Source organism: Hemiscyllium ocellatum, chromosome 51 (genome assembly GCF_020745735.1).
Source record: "Hemiscyllium ocellatum isolate sHemOce1 chromosome 51, sHemOce1.pat.X.cur, whole genome shotgun sequence".
Classification (NCBI taxonomy): domain Eukaryota; kingdom Metazoa; phylum Chordata; class Chondrichthyes; order Orectolobiformes; family Hemiscylliidae; genus Hemiscyllium; species Hemiscyllium ocellatum.
Window position 1 is genome coordinate 3,377,591 of NC_083451.1, and position 13,111 is coordinate 3,390,701.

The window sequence follows — 13,111 nt, forward strand, 5'->3', positions numbered from 1 at the left end:
CGAAAGAACTGTTGCTATTCCAAGCGCTATTGAAGTCAACTGAATTCAGCACCTGCAAAGCAAAATCCTAACATGTACCACTTGCAACCTCTGAGTCCAACAATCCGAATCCTAATTCAGAACGACACAACAAATCCCACAAAGAGCCCGCCAGTGTCTTATGGACCGGGCCAGACACTTGAACTCATTTCTGACAAGTAGCTGAGGCCATAACTTTGTTAGTTGATTTAAGCAGTGTAACGCCAACATTCCAGGTGTGAAGCAGCTTGTCAAACTATCTAGTTTTAAAATAAACAGAAATTATTTACAAGACAACAAATGAAAAATAAACAAATGAGAACAAAATACAACAAAAGTTAGCCTTTCCAAGAACCTTAGAGATTTTGTCAACATAAGATGGGTGTCCAAATACATGTAAGGAACCCGTATGCACCCCCTTGGCCCAAAAGTTGCAATCAAACACAGGTGCTTGCAGGCTCGAATTCATACAGTGGACTAACTGCTTTGTCATGCTTCTTTACGTCAAGCAGCTATTGCAACTTTACTGCTAAAAACAAAATCAAAGCAGACGCTATTTGTGCTGGCAGAACTGGTCACAACCTTATCATTGCACAAGTGCATTTATTTAAAAAAAAGTACACTTGACACCTATTAACTGAAGCAGTATCTTTTTGCTAAAACAAAATTGGACATAAACTCTTCCCAAAATCATTCTTCACCGAGTCTTTATACATCACGACCTCCTGACAAAATATGTCAAGGACACTTTCGCCTTGTTAAAGGAGCAACATCGGCACAGCCACTTTTTCTTCTGATTTCTCTCATAAGTTGCAATCGGATGTCCCATGTGCTCGTCAAGAACCCAGCTACCTCTCCCTGACTTATACCTTCTTTTTTTATGACTGGATCCTCAATATTCCCGGTCATGTAACGTTCCCTAATATGGTAGCATTGCTGGAAGTAGGTTTGCTCGCTGAGTTAGAAGGTTAATTTCCAGACGTTTCCTCACCCTACTAGGTACCATCTTCAGTGAGCCTCCGGGCGAAGTACTGTTCATGATACCTATTTTCTATTTATACTTTGGGTTTCTTTGGGTTGGTGCGGGGATTTCCTGCGGGGATGCCATTTCCTGCTGTGATGGCATTTCCTGTTATTTTTCTCAAGCGATGCTAGAAGTGGTCTAACTCGATGTGTTTGTTGATAGATTTCCGGTTGGAAAGCCATACCTTGAGGAATCTTCACACATGTCTCTGTTTCGCTTGTCTTCGGATCGTTGTGTTGTCCCAGTTGAAATGGTTTTTTTTAGATTAGATTACTTACAGTGTGGAAACAGGCCCTTCGGCCCAACAAGTCCACACCGACCCGCCGAAGCGCAACCCACCCATACCTCTACCCCTACATTTAGCCCTACCTAACACTACGGGCAATTTAGCATGGCCAATTCACCTGACCCGCACATCTTTGGACTGTGGGAGGAAACCGGAGCACCCGGAGGAAACCCACGCAGACACGGGGAGAACGTGCAAACTCCACACAGTCAGTCACCTGAGTCGGGAATTGAACCCGGGTCTCAGGCGCTGTGAGGCAGCAGTGCTAACCACTGTGCCACCGTGGTGTCCATCCTTATTGCATGTAAGGACACTCGTGATAAATGGTGATGTCGTTTTGTGGCCAGTTGATGGTCATGTATCCTGTAGGTTGGGTTTCTGCCTGTTTGTCCAATGTAGTGTTTGTGCAAGGTTTGTGAATGTTTGTAGCTCAGGTTGAGATTGAGGGTGTAGGTTTGCTCGCTGAGCTGGAGGTTTGATGTCCAGATGTTTCGTTACCTGGCTAGGTAACATCATCAGTGGCGACCTCCAAGTGAAGTGTAGTTGTTGTGTCCTGCTTTGTATTTATATCTTTCTGCTGGATGGGGTTCCTGGGTATTGTTGTGATGTCATTTCCTGTTCGTTTTCTGAGGGGTTGATAGGTGGCATCTAGGTCTCTGTGTTTGTTTATGGCGTTTTGTTTCGAGTGCCAGACCTCTATGAATTCTCTGGCATGCCTTTGCTTAGCCTGTCCCAGGATAGATGTGCTGTCCCAGTCTAAATTTTGGCTTTTTTTCATCCATATGTAGGGCTACTAGGGAGAGAGGGTCGTGTCTTATTGTGGCTGTCTGGTGTTCGTGTATCCTGGTGGCCAACCTTCTTCCTGGTTGTCCTATGTAGGTGTTTGTGGCAGTCCTTGCATGGAATTTTGTAGACTACATTGTTTTTGTCCATGGGATGTACTGGGAATTTTACGTTAGTTGGTTTTTTTTAGAGTGTTGGTGAGTTTGCGTGCTACTAGGATTCCGAGGGGTCTTAGTAATCTGTCTGTCATTTTTCAAACTTCTTTGATGTCTGGTAAGGTGGTTAGGGTTTCTGCCTGTGTTTGGTCTGCTTATCGTCGTTTGTTCTTGAGGAATCTGTGTACTGTATTTTTTGAGTATCCATTCTTCTTGAATACGCTGCATAGGTGGTTTTCCTCTGTTTTGCGTAGTTCGTCTGTGCTGCAGTGTGTGGTGGCTCGTTGGAATACTGTTCTGATACAGCTTCGTTTGTGTGTTCAGTGTGTTGGTGAGCTGGTGGGTTGCTATGACACCAAGACGTCCGAGTAGCCTGGCAGTGATTTCCGATGTGTCTTTGATGTAGGGAGAGTGGCAAGGGTTTCTGGAAACGTTTTTTTTTCTGCTTGATAAGCTTTGTTGCTGAGAAATGGGCAGACTGTTTTAATTGGGTAGAATCTTTTTAGATACGCTGAAGAGATGATTTTTCTTAGTTATGTGCTGCAGTGTGTGGTGGCTCGTTGAAACAATGTTCGAATGCAGCTTCGTTTTTTGTTGTTGGGCTGAGTGTTTCTGCAGTTCAGTATTTGTTCAATACGTGTTCTTTTTCTGTACACACTCGTTGAAAGTTCCCCATTAGCTGTTCGTCCGACTGTGGCATTTGAGAATGCCATTTCGCTGTTCGTTTCCTCCTCCTAAAGAATGGGATGCCAGTAATGGTTTTATTGATGGTCTTGAAGGTTTCCTCTAATATGTTTCGTTGAGTGATGGCAAAGGTGTCATCCACGTAGTGGACCCAGCTTTTGGCAGAGCGGTTTGTTCGAGTCTTTGTATTGCTGCCTCTGCAAAAAACCTTGACATCGGAGACCCCATTGCTGGTCCGTTGATTTGTCAGTAGACTTTGTTCTTGACAGTAAAGTTGGTAGTAATGCATAGGTCCATTAGCCTGACGATGTTGTTGTTGCGGAGAAGGTTGACTATGATGGGTCTGTGTGTCTTCCGTTCTTCTAATAGTGCCGTCAGCGTTGCTTACGCCAGGTTGATGTTGATTGATGTGAACGGTTGCAGTATACGTAGAGAAATGATTGATGACTCTTAAACACGCTGGAAAATTTTGCGCCAAAACATTGATCAACGAACGCTACAGACTATAATAGACACAGTACGACGAGCCATAGACATTAGACAGCGACAAACACGGAAAAACGAATAATAAGCAAGACCTATAGAAAAGGAACTAGACAAACTCACGCAAATTAACAACACATACAACACAGAAGCATGAATAACGAAGTTACCTGACCTAGTTGAAAAAGGAGGCATTCATCTTCAATCTCTTTATCTAGTTATAGACCAAGCTGCGAACATTTTTAAGCAGGTAGCACAAACCACAAATTACTATTTGTTTAGCTATGCGTATAGTGGATATCCATGGTGTAAATTAGTTGGATCTCCTGCCAGGTTTTAAGCAAACCAGTTTTATTTCGAAAATGACGGACTTAGCGCAACGATCAGAAAACAGAACATCGCCAAATGTAGCCTATACAAACCTGGCACAAATATGCTGTTCTGAAAATACGTGAAAGAGTCCCAATAAACTACCCTCTTAATCACAAGTAAAGATGAAACAGCGTTTTATCGGTCGATGTTGGAAGGGCAGAAGGAGAGACCAAAGTCCCAGTCGCAACTGTGACTGACTCCAGCAGCCTTTCTTTACATACAAAACTCCCGAGCCTCCCTAAAACCCTCATCTGCCAGAGTTGGCCACCCACTTTCTGTACACAAGCTATTTCTAAAACGTGAACGTCGTTGGCCTGAGGCATCATCTATTTCGCGTGAAACAACAAGGGCACCAATAAACCAGTCATCTCTGCACGAAATCAGCAGTTTCGGATGTTGGGCTGTTTTCTGTCGCCTCTGAAAGCTTTTAAGGTCTGAGAAACATTGTACCAGAAACAATAATGTCACATATCACCCCTTAAAAAAGAGCCATCAAAATCTAAAGATTGCCTTATATTCAATCCGTATGTCTTAAATGTGCAGGTTTTATTACCACTTGTGATTTTCCAATTACCTGTAATGTGTGACCCGTCGGGCAAAATTCAATATATTCTTATGCAGCCCATGCCAGTAAAAATGTCTTTTCATTTTCGTCTGTGCTTTCCTGAATCCTGACTGAACTCTGAGTGGAAGCTCTTACGCCACTCACAACATCTCCTTTCGATACCCCAGTGGCAATACAATTTGATGAATTTCTGCCTATTTATTATGTGCTTGTATATCTGATAGTCTCCATTTACTCATTGAGGCATCGTTTCTGGGCAATTAGACATAGTAATGTATTCGGAATCGTACTCTGAACATGCCTTTTGATACACCTGTGTTAAATTTTCATCCTTCGGCTGCAAGTCAATGTATTTTGCAGACGTAAAGGCATTTTCATGTTTCCCGACTTGGTCCAGCTTTGTCCCACTTAACTGATGAAACAGAGTTTCTGCTCATGCTACGTCAGCTTTCTTTTCTATACCTTTTGATCTCTTCTCCTTCAACTTGTGACACAGTGATTCGGTTAGGACACAAGCCGGAAAGATTCCTAGACAAGAATCCTGCATTGCGTCAGTTGCTTGAGTCTCCACTGGCTTTACTACCGTAGTAGGCAGCACACCTACCGGAAAGTCAGCTATGTCGTTCACAGGGACAAATTACAATCCTGGAGCTGAATGTTTGTCCTGTACTTCGGCCACATATTCCCCACTAATTCTTAGACACTTTAACCTCACTTCACATAACTGAGCGTTTTTTCATTTTATTTTCCTATGAATTCCTGTTAACACTTCCTTTTCTGGCATTTTTTCATGCAGAAGTGCATAGCTCCTCAGCCTACAGCATCAGAGAGGAAGGGGGTCCTGTATCGCTTAATGTTGTACCTGCTACTGCTTTAGCTGCTACTGCTTGCCTATGTGAATATATTTTGCCATTGCAGGAATATTTGTAGGAGGTCATGACACTTCCTATTTATCTAAAAATACGAGCAGCTTGGGCACTCTGATGCAGCTTTCGAGCTTCCAATATGCTTTCTGTTACCATTCCAAAACAATTTTTATGCTTATTCACGCCTGGTTTTCCTGCACTTTTCGAAGCCAAACGAAATCGTGAAATCACGAGTTCTACTTTATTACAATGAGAATTCCGGAACTTCCTTTTTTTTAATCACAGTCAAGCGTTTCCTTTTGTTTTTATCCTGTCATATGTTCTCCTTATATGTTCACCACCCTGTTCACATAAAAACGGCCTGTGAAACCAACACTTTTCTGCTTTGATAGAAACGGTTCGGTAAACTGTTTTAACTCTGTTCCCCTAGCAAGAGCCTGTGAACCCAGCGCTGCTCTGTCTCCCAAACAACAGCCTGTGACCCCATTCTCACACTTTCTCCTTGAAAATAGCCTGTGAATCCATTCCGACTCAGTTCTACAAGCAGTGGCCTGTGAACACTTACCAATGAATTTCTCTTAACAATGGCCTGCGAAGCCATTCACAAACTATTCTACTATTGAAGGTCCGTGAGGCCAACGCTAACCTGTTCTCCAATTAACGGCCCATGAACCCAAACGCAATGGCTTGTGGATCCATCTTCACTCTTTTTCTCGCAATGGCCTGTGAACCTACGTTCACTCTTTTCTCTGTTCGAGATACTGTGAACCCATCCCCTCTTTGACTTCCCTGCAACAGACAGTGATACCATTCCCTCTGTGCTCCTATCAAATACCTGTGACCCTATCTCTGCTCCACTCCCGGAGGAATTGCCTGTGAACTTGTCCTCATACTGTTCTTCTAACAAAGGCCTGTTACCGTACGTCAAGTTTATTTTTTTCTCCAGACAGTAGTGGGTGAATCCATCCACACCCTCTTTCCTTCTCAACAGATTGCGAAACAAACTCTCCTCTGTTATCATAGCAATAGCCTGTGGACGGAACTTCACTGTGTTCTTCTCGCCACGACCTGATAATCAATCCCAACACTATTCTCCAAGAATTTGCCTTTTTGGCCATCTGCAATGGTAAGTTACCCCATCGGCCACTCGGTTTCACGAGCAACAGACAGTGACCACATTCCGATTTTGTTGGCCTGTCAATGACCCGTGAACACGTCCCAACTCTATTCTCTGAAAAAAGGCTTGTAAATTCATTCCCATATTGTTCCACCAAAAGTGGCCTGCGAAAGCAGCCCAACCCTGCACTCCTAGAAACGATGTAATAATCTCTCTTATCAGTGTTCACCCAACTGCATCCTGTGAACACATCCCAGCAATGTTCCCAAGGAACAGCCTGAAACCCCATTCCCACTCTGCCCTTTGGAACTGCCCTGTGAACTCATTATTTCTCTATTCTCCTGATAACTGCCTGTGAATGCATCACACCACTGTTCTCCGAGCAACGGCCTGTGAAACCATTCCCAACCTGATCTCAAGGAACGTCCTGCAATTGATCCACACACTCTTTTCTCCAAAATAGCCTGTGAAACAATTCCGCCGCTGTTCTGCTCGCAACGGCCTCTAAACACAAACTGTATCAGTTTACCCAGCAATGAGCTTTTGTACGCATTTTCGTACTGTTCTACAAGCAACGGATTGAGAAACCAGCCCCTAATAAAGGCCTGTTCACGTCTCTTAAATCTTTCCTCCGAGCAATGGCCTGTGAACCAATCCTCACTTTGTTTACCTCACCCTGGCCTGTGAAACCACTCCATCACTTCTCCTTTCATGACGGCCTGTGAACCTACCCCCACTCTTTTCACTAACAACGGAATGTGAACCCATACCCACGCTGTTCTCCGAGCTACAATCTGTGACATCATTCTCGTTCTGTTCCACAGCAACAGCCTATTAAACAAAGCCAACTCAATTCTCCCAGCAAGGGGCTGTCTACCCATCCCAACTGTTTCTGCAACAGAGAACTGTCCACGCATTTCCACTCTGTTCCTTAAATACAACCTGCGAACCTATCTCCACAGTGTTCTCCCAGCAACGTCTTGTGACCCCTTCCCTGTTCTGTTCCCCAGCAACGACCTGTGACCATATCCCCTCTCTGTCCTCCTCGCAACGGCCTGTGAACCCATAACCACACTGTTACCCCAGCAACAGGCTGTGACCCCATCCCAACCCTGTTCGCCTCGCAACGATCTATGATCCTGTTTCTTCCTATTGGTCTAACATCGGACAATGAAAATTTCCCATATTTGTTCTTCCAGAAACGGCCTCACAACCAAACGTAAGTCTGTTCTCCGATCATAGGCCTCTAGATTGCTCGCTGCTCTGTTCCACACGAACAAGCTCGTGAACACATTCCCATTCAATCCCCCGAACAATGGCATCTGAGCACATCGTCACTATGTTCTCCTGTCAATGGCCTGTGAGCACATTCTCACAGTGATACCATCGCAGCATGTTGTAAGCAGACGTGAAAACAAGGACACAAGGACTTAAAACCAACTCTTGAGCTTGGGCTCCTTGGATGCTGCCTGACCTGCTGTGCTTTAACCAGCAACACATTTTCAACTGTGATCTCCAGCATCTGCAGACCTCACTTTTTACCTCCTGTCCACTCACCTTCTCTGAGGACCAAGTGTTGTGACTTAATTCATCATTCTCCAACTCAGCTTCTTCAACTCAAAGGGAAACAAAAATGTAGTTAACTCTGTTGATTTGCCCATTTTAAGGAACATCATTTTTAATTACAAAATGAAGAGGCAGACACAGTCAGTCCGATGGTGCATTTTGTCACTGGCCCCTGAGTTCAGAGAAACATCGAAATCTGTCACCGTAATCGCCCTGTGGGAATAAGGTTGGACCAATCAGCATGATCCTCCGTCCGTTATCGTACCGATAGGCTGCTGTAGTTGGTGAAATATTGGACAGAAATGAGAAAATCCTGGTTGGATTGACAAATGACTGAATTCAATTGATTGCTGAATTTGGGGATAAGGTATTTCAGCACATTCTTCAGCTGCTGTCTGAACTTAATCTTGGTCACGGCAAACAAAGCAGTGTTTGTGTATCAACTAAGGATCTGCAGTGTGAAACAGAATCCCAGCAAAACAAATGTGGATAGGTAGTCTTATACACCAAATATTGCAACTGTTTCCATGTAACAGCCATCATTAATGTTGACTGTAAGAGGATCAACTTGGTTGAGACCACAAACAGTAATGTAGTAGATTTTTCTTGCAATATTGCATTGTTTTGTCACACAGAGCATTGTGTGAGCCCGTATTCTACTGCAGGCTCTACTGTTCACTAAACCTTTTGACGGTGAAAACATTGAGCAGAAGAATCAGGAGAAATGGGAGAACAAGGGTTCGAAAACAGTGGAGGAAATCGATTGTGACCCAGATATGAGAGTAATAAACATCTTTTGCTGCCTAACGAAACTCGGGCAGTCCTTAAGCCGCTACTGATCTGAGAGCATAAAACACCAGAAAATTTCCTTTAAGCAGCTCAGCACAGTCATTGTGCCGAGAGCCAAGAAGCCGTGTTCTCAATGTAATAACATTTCAGCTTCTGGCAACAAATTAACATAAAAAAATTAAGGGTGAAATCCATGGTGAACGATTCCCAATACTCAGTGATATCATAAAGCAGAACGACATGTATATTGCACAAAGGGATGGACATCAGGAAATAAAGCTATTCCCATAAAAAAAGGAAATTTGCCTCAAGGTCTGTTTAAGAAGATTGACCAGTGAATCCGTCTCTGCCATGGCACATGCAGACAATACATAATCTTTATAATCAGGACGTAGATCATCACTGCGTTAACTATGAAGACGGAAACCAAAGAATTATACATGAACCTTGAGGCAAATTTGTCACTTTTACTGAGTTCAGGGAGAAATCTTTAATGTGTCACAATATTCAGAGATTTCAAGATATAGTTGGCATAACAATTGGTAAGTTGTGAATTTACTCACAGAAATGAGATTTAAAAGATATGAAAACCTCCAACTCAAACACACAGACTCACATTATTAAGAGTAAATGTATTTAAGAATATTGCCACATACACGCTCAATGGAAAACAGATATAGGTCACTGCTTAACATATCCTAATGCGGAGGGTGAAAACGTTGAAGTCCTGAAGAATTTCCGCCCAGTTCCTTGAGCACAAACATAAGTTGTACATTTCCGTATTTTATTTCAAATTGTGGACTGTCCTCTTTTAACAAGAAATGAAAACACAGGGAAAACGCATTCATCCCTTTGACTGGCATAGGAGATTTGGAAAGAGCGCTTCATTCTCCCGAAGACTAGAACTCTTCCCTCAGGATATTGTCTTTTTTGCAATTGACAGACGTCCGGCCGTTCACAAATAATCGTATTTGTACAACGTGCTGGAGAATATCATCTATAGAATTTTCTGGAGAATGGAAGTTGCAGAATGTCCTACAGAATGTCTGGTAAAGATGTCTTGGGAAATATCGGGTACTGCCGGTTCTAGAATATTCCGGGGAACGATAGAGGCAGAATGTGCTGGAGAACATCAGGTACGCAATTTATTTGAGGAAATATTCGTGTTAGATTATTGAAGGCAATTTCGAGTACAGTCTGTTCTAGAGAATGCCAGTTGTAGAGTGTTGCAGAGAAAGTCAGGGAATGAATGTTCAGGAGAACATTGGGTGTATAATGTTCTGCGGAATGTCAGTTAATAAATGCTCCGGTGAATGTTGGGTGTCGAAAGGTCTGAAGAATATTGGGTACAGAATGCTCTAGCGATTCTCAGTTACACTATGTTCCGGAGACTGACAGTGATATCATGTTCCTCGGTGTGTTGGTACAAAATGCCCTGGAGAATGTCGGGTAAAGTATGGTCCGAAGAATATCGGTTTTAGAATGTTCCAGGGAATATCCAGTATAGAATGTCTCAGGTTTGTTGGCTTCAAAACATTCCAGGAAATACCCAGAATAAAAGGTCCTGGAGAATGTCAGGTATAGAATATAATAGAGTCACAACGATCAAAGTCACAAATGACCTTGTGCTGGCTCTGTTTGTTGAGATCCACTTAGCCACACGCTGGGAATTTCTCCCAGAACTCGACTCCACTGCCACTTTGATCACAAAAGTAAGCTCTACGATTGAGCAAATACGTTGATCATTTCATATGAAATCGTCTTTGGCAATCATACAAGAAGCCAAACTCTTATTCAGAGGTCTCCTTCAATCGTTTTTTCATTTTTGTTTAACCTTAATGTAAATGCAAATTGTTCTGGATATTCAGTTGCTAAGATCAGTCACACTGTAGCCAGATATCTATTTTGACATTAAATCATATCCATATATTTGACCTGTGCCGGAAATTCCTGAAACTTTTTTGAGTGTATGACACACACTCAGGTAGAGTACATTTCATTCAGCTTTTAATTTGATGAAGCCCTGCTCATTGATTCCCTGATTCCACGTTTTCACCGATCAATAACCAGTTAGACATCGTCATACGCACAACATCAACCCTGAAGAGTAATGTTTCATGAAGCGCCAACGTCACCCCTGCTTATATGCTGTCACACTGGCAGGACTGAAACATGTGTGGTGATGGTACTCTGCTGTCCATTCATGGGCATATTTTACACGCCAATTCCACAAATTGATTCCAAGGACTGAGAAAACGCAAGATATCAACTCAAAGATGTTCAAGGAATTCCCTATGAATGGATATTAACCGCCCTCTATAGCATCTCTGTGTGATAAGTCATTTCCAACCGATGTTGGAAACAAATTATAGCAAGCACTGATGGTGACGAGGGCACCGAAAGTACTCTGGGTGTGCTATTTCAATGTACATCACCAAACGTTGCTCGACAGGCCCATCATTGACTGTCCAGTAAGCATCAAATGCTTAGCCTCTCGACTGAATCAACAAGACGAAAACATTTTTATTATACTACGTGTCACAGATGTATCTGCTCCGAACAGTATCTGAAGGACTGCCCAGCACACAGTTGTGTTGGAGAGAAAGTCTGAGCCTCATATTGAAGATATCGCCTCGTGGTATATTTCAATCTTCATACGTTTAAGAGAAAATACTGACTGTAGTGACAGAGTGACAAGAATTTGCTCCTACGTTATTTGCAATCTGTAACAATTGTTGAGATAAATGAAACATTTGTATTCGCGTGATGTTTGTCGATGATGGTATGATTGGTGGGAACACAACTTATCCAGAGGAGGAAAAAGGTCATAACTGGATAATGAATGGGGAATTTGACCGAAGGAGTATGATGTGTGAAACAGTGCAACTGTGAAATCTTCAGGATGAAAAAGACCACATAATTACATAAATGGAGAGAGATTATCCAAATTAATGTTACGGTTTATTCTGCAAAGTTCACTCCTACTTATTCAGACAACGGAAGTGTTACTCCATCTCTCCAGTGGTCTGTTCTGTGCTGTTACCAGTGGTCCCATTGGTCTCAGTAAATACGGGATAAGAGATAGACGGTCCAACCACAAGGGTGAGAACATAAAATAAAAACCTTGCCAGATCAGTTGAAATTTTAGAAACAGAGCATTCTCAGTTCTTCTCGTAGAACCAGCCCAGGTATCTAATTTTATTCATTCAAAAGATGCAGGCATCACTGGAAGGGCAGCATCCATTGCACGTCTTTAGTTCAGAGTGTGTAGTTGAGAGTCACCAATTTTGCGGTATGTCTGGAGTCACATGTGGGCTATACAAGATGCGGATGGCAGTTTCCTTTCATCAAGGATATTACGTGTTACGGGAATGTATTATGGTAAATCCACTTGCTTAATTTAATACCAGCAACAAAGAAATGTTTTATGCTGTGTAGTCATCTGTAGAAAACGTGACTGGCCAAGAACTACGTAAACATTAACAACATAATTTCTTGAAGTACAACAGGAAATAATTAACTCACCACAATTTACAATTTCCTTCTCTATACGTGTCTTTTACCTTCTCTTCTATAATGCTAGACTGATAAAACTTCCAATTAAGATTTACAAACTAACACTTCTTATCTATCCAGCTGCAGAGTCTTGACTTCAGATCTTGCTGTGTCTTTTCTCGTTGTGAGAAATTTCTGTGTTACAGGTTATTGTTCGAAAAGGGACTTGAAAGAGATATTTCCTTTCAGGTAGTCAGATACAGGCGAGGATGAGACAGTTCTCCTCTCAACTGATCAATTTCCCCCCAGTCATATACCCCAATCATCGGATTGTGTCATTTGCTTTGAGGATTGTCAATAAACTGAATTCAAACTTGACTGGAAATCGTAATTTTTTTTCAACGTATAATTCAAACTGAGTAGCCAAATTCGAGTTTGATTTTTCTCTTCCAAGCAATGAAGTAATCGAGTTGTTATATTGTTGCCTTATTGAGAACACTTTGTCCTATGTCCAGTAGTTCAGCTGTTTTTAGCACCTTTAAACGTACAACCAGAGCTTCATAACATCAGAAACGAGATGAGGTTTCACCTCAAAATTGACAATGGATTCATGGTCAATAGTCGCAGCGGGAATGACAAGAATGTAAACCCAGGGTTGCTGGGAATATACAATCTCAATTTAAACATTGACGTCCTTGCAGTAGTGGCGGTACGGTGGGCGGCATGGTAGCACAGTGATTAGCACTGTTGTCTCATAGCGCCAGAGGCATAGGATCAATTCCCGCCTCAGGCGATTGACTGTGTGGGGTTTGCACGTTTTTTAGATTACTTACAGTGTGGAAACAGGCCCTTCGGCCCAACAAGTTCACACCGACCCGGCGAAGCGACAACCCACCCATACCCCTACA